The 16,188-nt window shown below is 42.2% G+C and overlaps 1 protein-coding gene across 2 annotated transcripts in view; it reads left to right on the top strand.

Moving 5' to 3' along the window:
• The first annotated feature begins 4,513 nt into the window (after positions 1–4,513).
• Positions 4,514–16,188, top strand: part of sgms1a (sphingomyelin synthase 1a) — a 72,708-nt gene continuing 61,033 nt past the window's right edge. For both annotated transcript variants that reach the window (XM_080741065.1, XM_080741066.1), the window contains exon 1: positions 4,514–4,871. The gene's annotated coding sequence lies outside the window, so the exon portion shown is untranslated. The remainder of the gene's footprint in view (positions 4,872–16,188) is intronic.

Raw genomic sequence — 16,188 nt, 5'->3', positions numbered from 1 at the left:
GGTCTGGGCCTGGGGTAACAACAGTTGAGTCTGGAGTGGGGCTTGCTTGCTGTGGAGGAACCGGGGCCTCGGTCTCCGGCAACGGCGAGCCTTCCACAGTGATGTCGGTGGCTGGATCACTGCTGCTGCAAGCTCCGTCCACCTCCTCTGGTTCACGTTCATTAGCATTACTGTCAGTGTCGAGTGAACTACTATACTTGCCCCTCCACCTCTCTTTTTGCGCACATTTTACAAATCACGATCACTGTTTTATTTAATAATTATAAAATAAAGTTACATTACAAAAAAAAAAAATCAAAATGGCCGCCTGGCGGCCAGGGGGTGCACGTGCACCCTAGGACACCCCTTAAAATCGCCTATGCACACACGGATGGACGCACACACACAGACGGGATGCAAAACATGCCTTTTGGCCTGGCAAAGACAATTACTTTAGAATATCTAACTTACCCAGAGTGAATGAACAACATAGCTTAACAGCAGTTTAGGTTTCATTATCAAGCTCAAGGGCATGCCTCCACTCCAGCAGGAAATGTGATAGCTGATTAGCATGTTGGTTGTTATGGGGTTGAAAGCTGTGACCTTGTGGTCACTGCAGCGCTGGTGTGTTGACTAGTATAATAGTGACACCAGTTGGGCAGAAACCATGTCCAAAAGCATGATAATTACCTTTGATGCCTATATGCTGTACCAACTACCAAAGTTCTGTACTGGTTTTGCACATTTTGTGTTGGATCTCGAATTCAATACATGACTGAACACACTACAGACTACAGTATTGGGCCTGTTAAAACTTTGGGTTTGTCTGTGATCCTGTCAGAACACACACTTTTGGGTCACACAACCAGTGGAGTGCCAGCATAGGTGAAGCCAGAACTTAAGTGTTAACAGGGGTGACTTATTCATTCAGAACATACAAATGAGAAAACAGCTCTACCTAGTGTTCAAAGTTAGAATATCACCTACTGAGGAGATGTATTTTTACTGTTCAAAATGCATTTGTATATTGTTGCTGTCGGGCAGAAACCTATATACTGTAGCCATATTTATGTTTCTTTCGTAAATAAATAAATGCTCCACTTCATTATAGAAAAGAGACACAGAACAGAAGAGAAAATAGCCAATCTACATGCTCTCAATTTATGCTTCATGACTCAAAGCATTATGAGCTCATAGATTTTCACTATTTCTTCCCGTCCCGTGGAGACCTCCAAATGTATCTTTTGGGTCTGGAGCTGAAAGGTTTGGGAACCCCTGATCTCCACTCTATCTGGGACACTCAAACAGGTCATGATGAACTGCTTCTTGTGCCGGACACCACATGCTCTCCCCTGACACCCTTCTCTCCACCCTGAAGGGTGTACTTTACACCCTTCTCCCCACTGTAAATGGTGTACTTTTACACCAGAGGTGGGGAAAAGTACTCCAATGTTTTACTTAGGTAAAAGTATCAATACTGCAATGTAGAAACACTCTGTGGGAGTGGGACTGTATATTATAGGGCCCAAGGTGGAGGGGCCTTAATTATTTTAAACTTTAGCTATTGAAAAATAGCAGATATACAAGCACACAGCCAATGATCTGTGGGTCAGCGGTTCGAATCCCGGCTCCTCCTGTCCTCATGTCGAAGTGTCCTTGGGCAAGACACTGAACCCCATATTGCCTCCAATGAGTCGGTCGGTGCAAGCTTGCCACCATTTGTGTGTCACAACGTGTCACAATGCAACGCACTGTGACCTTGTGGATCGTACGCCATTGAGCTCATCTTCAGTTCCTGGCTGCCTTGACTCTGACGTGGTCCTTCTGGAGTATTTGTACACTCTCAGAGTTATGGTGGTCCTTGAAAATAATACATATTCTGAAGAAAACCTTTAGACTTGACTTTCAGTTATTTAGTATAGGCTATGCGCAAAGTGGTCCGCTCAATATGCCGACGGGCCGCTGTTCCGACTAGTGTCGGTAGGTTAGTTACTCGTCACGGTTACTGAGGTTAGGTTTAGGGTTAGGGTTAGAGTTAGGGTAGTTGAGCAAAATGAGTACTACATTATAATGGTGTGTAAACAAATATATCTAAAATTTGCCACGGACAAGGCCAAGTCCTGCCACAGACACATTTTGTCCGTGTACAGACATATTGATGACGTCCTGGTCGTAGATGGCCTATATGCTCATTGCTGTGAGCGATGGGCCTGTGTCCCTGAGCAAGACACTGAACCGTGAACCCCTAACAGCGCCCCCCACCAAGCACTCATCAAAATCTGAACGGCCATCATCAGCTGGGTGCATGTATGCGGAAAAGCAATTTCCCCTTCTCTGGGTAGTGGTTCTCAAACTTTTTTGTCCGTGACCCAAAAGAGATATTGCCCGGGACCCAAACTATATAGTGAAATAGGGATGGGACGATATGAAAATGTCATATCACGATTATTGTGCCAAATGAAATCGCGATTTACAATATTATCGCGATAATCAACATCCATTATCCTGGGGCCGAACATTTGCCAAAAAATAGCAGATCCACAAGCTCACAATTGCGACGCGTTGTGAGCTTGTAGATCGGCTATTTTTTGGCAAAGACATTTGATAGATAGTGAAAAAATTACTGTATCAAGTATGTATATTATAAGTAGGCTACCTTTTACCAATTATAGAGGGTTTAAGTGGTACCGGATATGCAGCTCGGGCAAATAAAAGGTGAATTGATCCCAGTGCACGACGGAGGACAATATCACAATTAAATTAAATCTCCACGATACGATTATCATGAGTGTTTTTTATCACGATAAACGATAATATTGCGTATCGTCCCATCCCTAGTGAAAACAGCAGATCTACAAGCTCACAACGTATCAAATCACTGATGTACAATGTAGGCCTATATATGGTTAAAGTGCTTCAACTGATTTTGATGCTATATATTTTTAAATAATTTCCTCTTTTTTGCAGTTAAAAAAGATGAATTCCTAATTCCTATTCATTTTTTGGTAGGGCTATGTATGTTATTCTTTTCTCGGCCAATAGATGTCCCCACAAAGCGAGCTTCAATGCTTCCAACAACACACATTCTGCATAGGCAAGCTCTAGATTCAATAGCTCTGCCAATCCCTCCCTTGCTTTACTTAAAGCAATTCTCATAATATTCTTTTTTTTTTCTTTTTCATTTAAGGACAATCAATTTAATATGAATTGGCCACAGACCCCCCATTTGAATATATGCTATCTTATTCTTATGCCAGGGAGAATCCCATGAGAGATATTTTCCACAACCATCTTTCATAATTATTTTCAAATATATTTCAAAAGTATTTTCCAATATCTGAAGTATAACATAGCCTAATACTTAAAGTGGCTTTTCCATGGACTCCCAACCTTGCTTATAATGAGCAGACATGGCAACACTGCCCCCTTTGCCTTAAAGCGACAGTCACCCAAACAACGGACTACCCATGAAAAAACGAGCCTATTATAATAAGAAGACATGGCAACACTGCCCCCTTGCCTTAAAGTGACAGTCACCAAAAACTCACATACCCATGGAAACACAAAACTACTATAATTAGCAGACATGGCATGATGGCAACCTTCTCAGGTCGTGACCCCCCAGAATACCGGTAATTATATTTCAGTTGGAACCCCCAACCTGACAAGCTCTTAGTTGGAATGTAATTGAAGTAGGCCTATTTTAGTTTCCGCAGATAACTATAGTGAAAATAGCTGATCAACAGGCTCTCGCAATCTGAGGCGCTGCAAGCTTATAGATCGTCTATTTCCACAATATTTGCCTCTTTCTAATATTATTTAACAATTTGGCCAATGTTTGAACAGTTTGTTGATTAGACTACTTTTGATGCAGTAATCTCTGTTTCTTTTTTAGGTATTAAAGAGTAGTTCACCCCCAAAATGACTTTTTTTCGACACGCCATGGAGACTTGAGTTCAATAATATTGTTTTGTATTTGTCACATTCCTAAGACAAAAATAAATAGTTAAAATAAAATAAAATAAAATAAATATTATAGTAAATGTATCCCCATTGATTCTGGATGGGGACCCAAATGCATGGGTCAGAATCGATGGGGGTAAATTTAGGGTCAAGGAAGGGTTAACTAAATATTCCCTGACTCAAATGCGTTAGGGTCCCTATCCAGGGCATTGTATATGGGTCCCCATCCAGGACAATGCATTTGGGTCCCCATCCGGAATCAATGGGGGTACATTTACTATAATCACTTTTCTGTCTGAGGAATGGACAAATACACACACAAAAAAAAAAATATATATATTACATGCCATTGACTTATATAAGTCAATGGCATGGCATGCATAATCAATAGAAAAAAGTCATTCTAGGTGTGAACTACTCCTTTAAAAGTCCTTAAAGTGACAGTCGCCCAAAAAAACCGCCTACCCATGAAAACACGAGCCGACTTGTCAGAAGAGGAGGAGGAGGAGGAGAAGGAGGAGTAGGAGGGACACAACATTACATTACAGTTGTGTGTGTGTGCATGCTAGTCGCTTGGTTTCGGGGGGGGGGAAGCAGCAAAAGCAAAGCAAAGCCAAGCAGATCACAACGATCGCAGACGGACAGACAGTGGAACCGTTGCGTTTGCATGATCACCCGATCTCTGTGTGTAAACAAGAAACGCACGGCCTTTTTGCATCGGTGTGTTCCTTTTTTTTGTAACGTCTTATTATTTTTTTTCTTCTTTTTTGTAACCTCCCGATTCGATCAGAAAGAGCTCCAGTTGTTTGCTATTAAAAATAACGGCCGCCACATTCCTCCGTTGTTTCAAGAAGAGAGCCACAAGTCGCCGCGATGTGATGTGACGTGACGTGACGATGATGTCGTATTGTTGTTAATGCGGTTGCAAGGTAAGTGTGTCAACTAATTTAACTTAACTTAACCCACTTTGTTCCAATAGCCTCCCACAACGCCGAATGTTCGGGATGTTCGGCTTGGAGATGATGTTGGTGTAGAGGTAAATAAATAACTAGACGACCTAGTAATAATGTACAGCTATATGGGCAGCAGTGGTGGAAAGTAACTGGTACATTTACTCAAGTAGCCTACTGTAATTATAAGTACACTTTTTAGGGATTTGTACTTGAGTATTTTTCCAATACCTTTTATTTCTATTCCACTACATCTCTGGGATCCAAATATTGTACTTTTTTTTTTTTACTCCACTACAATTATTTGAAAACTTTAGTGACTAGTTACTATGCAGATATTAATTATAATATTACAAAACATGCATAAACCACTTTAGCCTATCTTTTTAAACATTTTGTACTTTAAATAGCCTACATTTTGATGCCAACACTTTCACTCAGGTACATGTTGAATTATATTATATGTGAATGTGAGTACCATTTTTCACCACTGGATTTAGTAATAATAAAGCCATATGGGAGACCCTGGGGGTCAACTAAACAGCCTACATACACTGTACACATATATAAGTGGTTGTAGCATGTGTTTGCTGGATCCAAGACCTATAGATCATGTATTTTTGTCAGACTCGACAAAATAGACACATCCATATCTATGATAGTCTTGATCCAAGGCTATAGCCTACTGCTGCATAAATACACATAGTTGTATATCCTTTGCACGGTGAACCTGAACTAGACCTTCAAGCTTAATAACATCAACAACAACAACAACGTTGCATGGGGTATATAGTTTGTCAGTCCGTGCTTATTATGGAGATGTTGTTGTGGGCAATTAGCGACGCCGAAGAAGTGAAAATAGACGATCTACAGGCTCGTTGTTTGTGAGCTTGTATATCTGCTGTTTTCACAAGCTACAAACAACGCAAGCTAGTAGTCAATGAAGCCTATTTATAATATCAAAAATACAGTGGTGTCGCTTCTCCCCAGAAAATACAAATAAAATAATAAAATAACCCGTTGTTAATTTGTAGATTAGTTATTTGCGGGGCAGCTAATAAATGAGTATAATTATTAGGCGTTAGGTAGGTGTCATGTCAATGGTAGCATAGTAGACTGTATTATTGACCATGTCAAGCTAGCTCCCCCCTTTTTTGTATTAATCACAATGCAATGCCCACTGCATGGGGCAACCTTTGACAACGTGTGTGTGTGTGTGTGTGTGTGTGTGAGACATCAAAACATTTGGGGTTCATATTATAGTGTCATTTCGTCCATACGCTAAAGCCCAGAAGAGCGACAATATAGCGTTCTGCACAAAGCTAGCACCGTTAGGAATTGACTTGAAGACGCCAGCTTGCTCAATGCTTGTCTATTTTTAGGCTGTAAGCTCTTTAAGCCCCGGTACAGCCAGCCCATACAATGCAATGCTGAGCTGTCTGAGGGCCCTAGTGTGTGTGTGTGTGTGTGTGTGTGTGTGTGTGTGTGTGTGTGTGTGTGTTGTTTATTCTAATGGGTCTTCAACGTTTTCAGGCCAAGGACCCCTTATTAGCTGAGAGAGAGATGATGAAGCAGGGATCCACCCACTATTACATGTTGTTGTATAAAATGTATGTGATGCAGATTTAAAATGTTCACAGATTTCTTCAGACAGCTTAGACTTGTTTGACAGCATCATCATCGGCGTATGTTGGATTAAAGTGCATTTTCAGACATTTAGCCACCTAGCGACTTATAAGCAGGTAATACATCAACACAATAAGCATTAATACATCAACATCAATACATCAAAAGCATACCAATATCAATCTAGAACAATAACATGGGTAGACCAAGCACCTAATCAGTAAAAAATGTAATACAAACCTAAAAAATGCTATCTATCTTTCATGTATGGTCATTGAGGGTAGGCGAGTGCTACAGTAAGTGCTATGGGCCTAATAGGTGGAGTCTGAAGAGGTGTATCTTCAGGCCACGGCGGAGGTCTGTTGTTCTGAGTGCGACAGGGAGTTTATTCCACAGTTTTGGGGCCAGGAGGGCGAATTGTCTAGGACAAGTGGATTTCTGTCCTGGGGTTTTTAGTGAGGGTTCTAGGGATTGATCAGGCTTTGAAGGTATGGAGGTGCCATACATTTGGCTGCTTTGAAGGCCAGCATCAGTGTTTTGTATTCTGTGCTGGCTGCAACCAGGAGCCAGTTGAGGGACTGGAGAAGGGGAGAGTCATGTGAGAATTTTGGCTGGTTGAAGACCAGTCATGCTGTGGCATTTTGGATCAGTTGGAGAGGCTTAAGTGCATATGCCGGGAGGCCAGTGAGGAGAGAGATACAGTAGTCAAGTTTTGATATGACTGATGTCTGGATGAGGAGCTGAGCTGACCCCTGGGTGAGGAAGGGTCTGATTTTACAGATGTTATAGAGTGTGAACCTACAGGACCGGGTGACTGATGCAATGTGTGCCTTGAATGATAGCTGGCTGTCCTGGACCACACCAAGCCGAAGTCACCAATGCGTTGTCAATGGAAGTAGTGAGATCTTGCAAGACTTAGCTGGGAAGTTCTTACCCTCTACACCAAACCTCTTTGCCAAAAATAGCCGATCTACAAGCTTACAACGCCTCGCAGCGCAAGGCATTTTAAGCTTGTAGATCTGCTACTTTTGGCTAATGTTCCACTCAGAATATGGATAGAGTTCAAGTGGTTAATGTAAAAAACATGATCCTGTCACACAATTTGGTGCCCCCCCCCCCCCCCCCCGTAGTAACCCTGAGGACCCCTGTTGAGGACCCCTGTTGCATCAATCATCAACTGCAACCGGCCCTTGTTGTCATTTGACATAACTATTTCACACAATAACTTAAGTTGTGTGTGTGTGTGTGTGTGTGTGTGTGTGTGTGTGTGTGTGTGTGTGTGTGTGTGTGTGTGTGTGTGTGTGTGTGTGTGTGTGTGTGTGTGTGTGTGTGTGTGTGTGTGTGTGTGTGTGTGTGTGTGTGTGCGTGCGTGCGTGTCTGTCTGCACTTGTCCTGCACTGTATGAAAGACATGGACAACTCGTCCATCAGCTGGCTCTCTGAGCTCTCTTAGAATGTAAACACTGAACATGCATACCTACCTGCCTGCATATCGAGTATCTTTGAATCTGGACTTCCGGGGGTTAACGTTACATTCTAGAGGCCTCCTAGTAGTGCTTTGTCTTTATTTACTGTAGCCCTAGAACAGAGAGGCTGACCTGATTACCAAAATATACAGTACATACATGCGCATATCTGTCTAAAAATCGATCTGTTACTTGGGTTTGTTTTCTTGACCACACTGTTAAGACTGTAATTTAGATGGCATGCCATTTAAACGGATGCTAGGTTCATTGTTTACCTGGTAACGTGTATATTGTTATTTGCAATGTACACATTGTTGTTTTGACAGTGCTAGGTTCTTGTTACCTTGAATCCTAATATGGTTTCTGTCTAGACTTGAGGTACTACTACACTCTCTAGCGCGCGTGCGTGCGTGCGTGCGTGCGTGCGTGCGAGTGTGAGTGTGAGTGTGAGTGTGTCTGTCTGCACTTGTCCTGCACTGTATGAAAGACATGGACAACTCGTCCATCAGCTGGCTCTCTGAGCTCTCTTAGAATGTAAACACTGAACATGCATACCTACCTGCCTGCATATCGAGTATCTTTGAATCTGGACTTCCGGGGGTTAACGTTACATTCTAGAGGCCTCCTAGTAGTGCTTTGTCTTTATTTACTGTAGCCCTAGAACAGAGAGGCTGACCTGATTACCAAAATATACAGTACATACATGCGCATATCTGTCTAAAAATCGATCTGTTACTTGGGTTTGTTTTCTTGACCACACTGTTAAGACTGTAATTTAGATGGCATGCCATTTAAACGGATGCTAGGTTCATTGTTTACCTGGTACCGTGTATATTGTTATTTGCAATGTACACATTGTTGTTTTGACAGTGCTAGGTTCTTGTTACCTTGAATCCTAATATGGTTTCTGTCTAGACTTGAGGTACTACTACACTCTCTAGCATTCTATGGACGTGATTATTACCTTCCATATTGTGTAGGTCTCTCTGCTAAATACCTGAATGTAATTCTTTCGATCTGTCTGTCTGTCTGTCTGTCTATCTGTCTGTCTATATTATACTGTGTGTTTATTTATAGGTTACTGCTCCCTAGTGTGTGAACTTAGGGATATATCCATGTATATAGTTCAAAGACAGTAATCCAAATATACTGGAAATGCGTTGCTGTATGAGGAAGTGACTTGCGCTGACACAGTCGGGTGTAATTGCGTTGCGCGATGTCAAGGGGCCAAAATGTTAATGTTGTGAATAGATTTTATTGTTGTCAGCGGTTCCAGTTCAGTTGGCAGAGCAAGGCTTCATTGCCAATGCCAAGCATGTCGGACTATGAACAAGCAAAAAGGGCTCATCTCTGACAAGACAAGTGAAGTCAGTGTTTTTTGTACCCATGTGAGACAATGGCTTTGCTGTAGGACAGAGCTGGGATTCAGGCCTAGCTAGCCTGCGAGGGCTGAATCCCAGCTTGTGCCTGGCCCGAGCACAACTGTCCCAGCTGTCTGTCTGTCAACCCCCCAACTCTACTCCCCCAAAAAAACATTATCACACACTGGCTCTGGCTTATCTACTTCTTCCTGGAAAAAAAGGCCTTTTCATGTAAATATTTACTGTAATGTAGAAGTCTGTTGATCCGGCATGTACAACAAGTTTGACATTGTTACTAACACGCGCGCGCGCGCAGTCGCGCACGCACACACACACACACACACACACACACACACACACACACACACACACACACACACACACACACACACACACACACACACACACACACACACACACACACACAATGCATATTATTGACTTATGCTACAGTCTTATTTGAAAGTTTTAACTTAGCCTTTTTGTACAACATGTAATGTTGTGCTAATGACTGTGGTGACATTGTCTCTGCCAGGACAGTATATTATATGATTTAGGCATAAGCATCGTAAGATTCGTAATCACTTGCATAGAAGGCGGGAAAATCGCGCTCTTTCGAACCATCATTTCGACTGGAGGGTTAGCGACTCACTCCACGGAGGTTAGGGTTATGGTGAGGGTTAGAGTCGGGTGTCGAAAAGATGACATGTAGTAACAGCGACACGCTCCCATAGAAGGCAGAGAGACAGCGTTAGTGCCTGAAGAAACTAGGATCACAGGTAAACCAAGAAGCTACCCTCCATTTCTAGGGCCGCAACTATTGTTTATTTTTTCAGCGATTATTCTATTTGCTATTGATTAAAACTGGAGCGTTCCCAGCGTTGACGTTGACGTGACGCTCGACGCGCCCGGTGGAGCCGGGGGTTATGGGTCACCAATTATTTCCGGGGTAACCGGAAGGTCACTTTACATGTTGATGACATCACCTGAAACAAAAACAGTATTTCCCTTTTTTTCTTTTTTGGGAAAAAAGCTAAAATCCTCATCTATACTATCTATACTATAATTTTGCGAATGTCTGTCTGAGTGAGTGAGTGTCTGTCTGTATGAAACAGCGTTTCTCCTCGGTGGCTGGAGCAATTGATCTGAAATCGCATCACCATCAGCATATGAACACACCTGACATAACTGTGAAGCCCGTTTGTCACTTTCACAAATCGTATGCTGTATAATAGCATTTTTATGGTGTATCTATATCTATTTAGCCTACAGTACCTTTTGTGACCACACATGTTAAGGGAGGGGCGCTGTTGTTCAGGCCATGCACAATCACACACAAACCCACACACACACACACACACACACACACGGGGGGGGGGGGGGGGGGAGTGTGTGTGTGCGCAGGCGGGCGGGCGGGTGGGCGGGCGGGCGGTTGGGGGGTTCTGGCCCTGTTACAGATGTTGTATCTCTGTAGCCGTTAAATGGAACGGGTATTTCTTACATTGATGCTCCTACATATTAGCATGCAAGCCCAGTTAAAGTTACTTTCCATCCCTCATATACTGTGTGCACAGTGCACATCCCATAATCCACACACTGCACATCATTTCGGAGCTCTTTGAACGGGTAAGGGCTAGTAGTGTTAATCTATGGGACGAGTGGTGGAAAGGGAGGTGGACGCAGAAGCGGCTATCTTGGGAGTGGATCACCGCGAGTGGATAGGGATTATGTTCTAATTCCACAAAATATCTTTTGAGATGGCTGGGGTCCACAGCCAAATGCATATCAGCTTGGGGGTCCTTGATATGAAAAGGTTTGAGAACCACTGGATTAGTTGAATTAACTAACCTAATTTTATCCCAGGTCTGCCTTTGGAAGGCCAGGATAAAAACATCTTTTAGTCTTGCAAAGTCCATAATTGGAAACACATGAAGTACTTCTGCCACTCACATGATGCCCCAGTTTCCTGTGGCCTTCGACTGTGTGTTTAGTAAATTTAGGCTACCAGCCCTCAATGTAGCCTACTTTGTATGTTTCAAGAATAAGGCTGTTTAATGATTAGCCTAAATGCCAGTTTTCAAATACCTGGGCTGACTGTTTTCATGCTTGAATGAACGATTAAATGCGTCAGGCTTTTGCAGTTAAACAATGAGTATTTGTGCTCAGGTTTCTCTACTTTAGATCACCAAAAGTATGTCAATGGTACAGTAGTTATACTTAGCGATGTTTTCGGCAGTGTAAGAAAAACAAAACCGTGCATCGTTGCTGCACGGCTGACTTGGCTGGACACAAGTTTCACACACAACACAAGTAGTAATAATAATTGAGCTACAACCTCACAACGCGTCACATTGTGAGCTTGTACATTGACAATCTTTTGGCAATTTTGAAAACATTTTGAAAGTGGTTACAGTAAGTGTGTGGTAGATTTTATAAAAATATAAATATATATTTTTTGAGCAAAAACAAATGAAAAGTATTAACATGAGACTAAATAATAACTCAATTGTTGGTATCAATTGGAACACGGGTCATAGTTTCCATTTCCTGAATAGTAAACCGGTTTTGGACATACAAGGTTTCCACCCGACAGTATAGTTCTAGTCCTGCAGGCTGCTCCAGTTAGGGAAAACCTAACCACTTCCTTCTATACCTTTGTCCGGGGTTCCCCAGGGCTCTATGCTAGGTCTGCTACTATATCCCTCTACATAAATCTTCTTAGACAAATGATAGCTGCCCTGCAAGCTCACACAGCGCAAAGCAAGCTTTAGAACTGTAGATCTGCTATTGTTGCCGAATGTTCAGCCCAGAATAGGGACGCTGTGGTTCAATCTGGGAACCCATTCGGTTAAACAAATAAATTCTTCTTTGTAAAACATGAACTCGGTTTGGCTCCTCCTCTTTCTTAGTCCACTTCCTCCCGGGTGCTTCTGCGTTTAACGTTACATGTTTAATGTAAAGCAGTGATGCTGAGATTTTCGTGGGTCGCGTTTGAATAACCCTTTTAGTTTTTAGTTTCCTACATTTTTGTCATTATTATTTTTAAAGATTTTCTTATGAGTTTCATCAACAAACACAAACATTTTCCTAAAGTAATTGTCTCCACCAGCCGAAGGCTGAGGGAGAGTATGTTTTCCCCTCCGTCCGTCCGTCCGTCCGTCCGTCCGTCCGTCCGTCCGTCCGTCTGTGCGTCCGTCCGTCCGTCCGTGCGTGCGTGCGTCCGTGCGTCCTCGCAGTTTGTGAGCAGCTAATCTCAGTCACCGTTGGCCCGATCGCTGCCAAACTGAGCACACACACTCCCTGGATGCCAATCTAGAACCTCTGCCCCACATTCTTCAAATCAGCCTCATGGTGGCGCTATAACAGGCCGATTTGTGTGGCCTGGTTGTTACCAGCTAATCTCCGGCGCCGTTGGCCCGATCGCTGCCAAACTGAGCACACACACTCCCTGGATGCTAATTCAGAACCTCTGCCCCACATTTTTTAAATCAGCCTCATGGTGGCGCTATAACAGGCTGATTTGTGTGGCCTGGTGGAGACCTGTGCTCGGAAGAGCACTGCTTCTAGTTTTATGAATAAAATACATGGCACGAAGCTACGCTACTGATTTTTTTTTCACTAGCTTGCAGGTTTAGGTGAGACAAATGTCTCTTTTGGGTATTGAGCTAAAAAGTGATTTAGCTCGCCTCATTCACACCTGAGGTGGGGACCCCCCCTGTCTGGACTTGTCCTATGAAACAGTTGACCCTCTCTTGAATTCCATTGTTTGTGGGGTTTTCTCAGGGTGTTTGGTTACCATCACATTGAAAGGAGATTATCTTCATCTGAAAGTAAAATATTGGCCGTAATCTGTATAATTAAAGGTAGTACTTCATATTATCTTCATAGTAGGGCTTGGGGCGATTGGACTTCGAATCAATATCATGGTTATTTCAAACTTTTGCCTCAATTACGATTTAAAAAATATATATATACTAGCCCTTACGCGTTCAAAGATATGAACTCCGAAATGATGTGCAGTGTGTGGGTTATGGGGTGTGCACTGTGCACACAGTATATGAGGGATGGAAAGTGACTTTAACTGGTGCTTGCATGATAATATGTAGGAGCATCAATGTAAGAAATACCCGTTTCGTTTAATGGCTACAGAGATACTGTGTACCGATCTGCATGATTTTTGGACAACATCTGTAACAGGGCCAGACACCGACACTGTTTAACAGCTGGTTAAACATGTTGCCTCATGCTAGATGCAGAATAGATATGCCTCATGCTAGATGCAGAATAGATAGTAGATACACCATAAAAATGCTAATATACAGCATATGATTTGTGAAAGTGACAAACGGGCTTCACAGTTATGTCAGGTGTGTTCATATGCTAATGGTGATGTGATTTCAGATCAATTGCTCCAGCCACCGAGGAGAAACGCTGTGACAGACAGACACTCACTCAGACAGACAGACAGACAGACAGACAGACAGACAGACAGACAGACAGACAGACATTCGGAAAATTACATGTTTGATATTATTTAAGAGCTAAAATATAGCCGGTCCACAAGTTCACAATGCTTCACAAGCTTGTAGATCAGCTATTCACTATTTTTGGCACGCCACCATTGGACAACTAAGGGCTTAAACAAACTTGAACCAACAGGGCTTAAATGATTAATCAAACCCAGGGTCTTGATTATTCAATTAATCCACCTGAGCAAGGCTCAAACTCTAGAGTACTAGTGTCTTTTTCTTTGACAGAGAAACCTATAGTTAATATTATGCTCTCATTTTTAGCTTGACCTAGATATGTAAATAGTGGAAAGCCACAAGAAGGAAGCTATATTAAGGCTGGTTTCAGTATACAGTATTTCACTAGAGTAAGACTAATTCAGGCTTCGAATGAAACTTTCACAAGTAAGAAGAAAAGCTGTCACCTGTCGGAAGTAGCGACATTGCGAATGCCAGCCAGTTAACGTCAACCCTAACCCTAGCCTTGTGTAGCCAGGCTTACTCATCTGCGAAGAGAAAAGCCTGGTTACGACGTGAGGCTGATACGGCATAGAACGGCGCTACTTCTGCGGGGAGAATTTCACCGGATGTTATTGTTTTTTTCACAGTGTGGTGTATTCCCCCTTCCCCGCTGGCGAAAAAACTGTTCTACTTCTCCCGATCCTTCGTTTGCGCTCGTAATAAACAATATCCAAACAAAAACATGTATTCTGACAAAGGACACCTGTTAAGAGCTACAATCTATTCAGGTTTGTTTCGCTGGCGGATGTAAACAGACCTGCACTGCGTGACGCAACTTCCCCAAACCGCAGCACTTCCGCCACTTCAGTTAATGCCACCCAGCGGCGCCCACAGTGGATATTGTGGCCAGGGTGCCCTAACCTAACCCTAACCCAGCCAGTTAACATTGATGTCAAAATACAGTGTGAGAGAACTAAGGCCTTTTATACTTTGTAGCTCGCTCTTCAGTGAAAATACGTTTTTTTATTCAGTGAAAGAGAAGAAAACAAAAAAGTTGCAATTTGGAGATACAAGGTTTCTTCCCCACAGCAATATTATAATGATAATGTCAGTATGTTACTGTCAACAACACAGTAAACTCAGGCCTTGTTATTGGGGTGTGGGGTGGTGTATTTGGTAAATGCTGTAGGCAGTTTGTTGTATTAGTTTTTCCTTGCTTCAAGCTGCACAAGAGACTGTTGTAAAGGAAGCCTGCTGATGCCCCCCAAAAAATGCAATGTCATTGCTGTTTTTCCAAAAAACTTTTTTTAAATGTTATTAGGCAACTTAAACGAAGTCATTTTGCAGTTTATTAGTGGAGCAGACGAAAGACTGAAAACATGAGGTGAAAGTTGCATGTTGTAATAATGTGCTAACGTTCTGTGTCTGCTCTCTGGAGAATAATTCAATAATGTGTCTGCTGCACATAACTTGGAACAGGGGCGTCAATTGGGTATGGCAGGGGTATGCAGCTGCCATAACCTTGGGTCCAGGGGGGTAAAATAAAAGTTTTCTTTTAAATATAAAGCCATGAATGTCTCTTTGTCTATCTGTGCTGGTTATTATGTTGTTAAATTACAGTAAAATAACTACAAAATAATGCAAAATGCAACAAAATGGTCACTTTAACAAGGTATTATATTATATAATGATATTCTCCTCCACACTTGTATTCTCCCCATCTTGACAAAATGGTATATTGCCAGGTTCTGCAGGTCAGCTGCACAGGTGCATGTTAATTGTGGCACGTTTACTAACATGCCAAGTTTAGCTGCACTTGAACAACCATTCCAGGCTGCCATATCCAGCCCAAGAAACTGTAGAAACTTGTGTAAAAAAACTAATTTTTTTAGACCTTGTGAAAATAGCCGATCTACATGCTCACAACGCCTCGCAGCGCAAGGCGTTGTGACCATGTAGATATGCTATTTTCACAATAGAACCGTTTTATACAAAATGTAATGCCTCTTTTCTATGAGGACTCCCATCTTTGCCATACCCTAGCTTTTGCTGAACTGACGCCACTGACTTGGAACCAGTGGTGTAAAGTAACTAAGTAGATTTACTTAAGTACTGTACCTAAGTACAATTTTGAGGTATTTGTACTTTACTTGAGTATTTCCAATTTCCAATACTTTTACTTCTACTCCACTACATCTCGGATCCAAAAATTGTACTTTTACCTCACTACATTGATTTGAAAACTTGAGTTACTTTGCAGATATTAATTATAATATTAAAAACATACGTTTACCACTTTAACCCTATTTGATACCTAGGCTATTGGAAAATAGCAGATCACGTTGTGAGCTTGTAGATCTGCTATTTTCAAACAT

Source organism: Nannobrachium achirus (assembly GCF_963921795.1).
Source record: "Nannobrachium achirus genome assembly, chromosome: 13".
Lineage (NCBI taxonomy): Eukaryota > Metazoa > Chordata > Actinopteri > Myctophiformes > Myctophidae > Nannobrachium > Nannobrachium achirus.
Note: the sequence above shows the minus strand (reverse complement) of the source record. Positions and strands in the feature narration are given on the sequence as shown.